Here is a 1,278-nt window from a genome sequence, read left to right as displayed (position 1 = left end):
ATGTCAAAAAATGTCCATAAAGACACATTTATTGATAGAGAGTACTAACTGATTACTTACCGCAGCAACAATTTCATCTGCAGTTTCTTTAAATTCCTTTGATGTGGTGTTTTTCATTTTTTCATTAAATGGTTTTCTCAGGGAAAGTTTTCCAGGGAAAACTTTGGCTGAAAGCAATAAAGCATCATCAGAAGAAACTCAAAATCTAATAAAATGATACTTTATCCTGTCATTAACTTGCTGACAGGAGGAAGATTTATCCCAGTGTCATACAGTATCTCTGTTAAATATGACGCTACAACTAGCAGATACTTAGCATTATGACAGGAACTGATAGCTAACATAAAATCTTCTCTGCTTGCCTGGCAAATACAAGGCAACAAGAATATAGTTCAGGATGTCACTGCTCCTGCCCGAAATTAATCCCAGACAAATAAAAAATGAAACAAAACATAATCTGCCTTTCCTACTTTTTTTTTTTTTTGCATGGAATAAGTAGACGAAATCGAAAATATTAATTAGTAAACAAGCTGTTTGTCAGATTTTATAATTTTGTCACTAAGCTAGGCTAACAGTTTACTAACCTTACCTACTGTTAATGCTGGGAAATGGTTAAGGGCATTTTCATATCTATAGTATGTTTACTCTGGTACAAATTGGTTAATACTTTTGTAAACTTGGAGATTTTTCCCTTGGTTTGGTTTGTTTTCACACAGAAAGAAATCCAAGTCCATGGGACATTTTATGACAAAGGAGAAAAAATCTTTGGTGTCATCTTGACACCAAAGATGTGAAAACACCTTAAGAGAGCTCTGTTTAGTTCAAACGGTGCTTATGGTTTTGAATCACCTATTCTTCACTAACACTAGGTAAGAATTGTAAGAAGTTGACAGCTGTTGTAGACAAACAAATAATTACCATTTTCACATCTCAGGGTGATATTATTGTAAAAATCACCAGGAAGACACTTGCATACAAATGTGTGGTTGGCACGGGCTTCACAGGTGCTTCCAACACCACATGGATTTGAATGACAGGGATCTGCAAAGTGGAAACAAAAGAAAAAATAATATAAGCCTTGGAAGCATTATGTAAATATTTGGAGTGTATACAGATAACATTATACTTTTTGTACAGGCTACTGGCCACATTACCCGGAGATGCTGAAGTAGGTGGAACCCCTGTTGCTGAACTAGATGGATCCGATGAAGTAGCTGGGGCGTCTGTTACTGCAGCTGTAGGACTGGTGAAGTAGCTGGGGCGTCTGTTACTGCAGCT

At 36.5% G+C, this 1,278-nt stretch overlaps 1 long non-coding RNA gene across 1 annotated transcript; it reads right to left on the bottom strand.

Moving 5' to 3' along the window:
- Positions 1 to 24: 24 nt before the first annotated feature.
- LOC121814955 lies at positions 25 to 1,278 on the bottom strand. The gene is made up of 3 exons (XR_006054683.1): positions 1,155 to 1,278; positions 919 to 1,041; positions 25 to 167 (listed from the first exon to the last, which is right to left on the bottom strand). It is a non-coding gene; the product is annotated as an uncharacterized LOC121814955 (long non-coding RNA).

The sequence above is a fragment of the Haplochromis burtoni genome, unplaced genomic scaffold, assembly GCF_018398535.1.
Source record: "Haplochromis burtoni strain Fernald_Lab_line unplaced genomic scaffold, NCSU_Asbu1 Contig_108, whole genome shotgun sequence".
Lineage (NCBI taxonomy): Eukaryota > Metazoa > Chordata > Actinopteri > Cichliformes > Cichlidae > Haplochromis > Haplochromis burtoni.
Note: the sequence above shows the minus strand (reverse complement) of the source record. Positions and strands in the feature narration are given on the sequence as shown.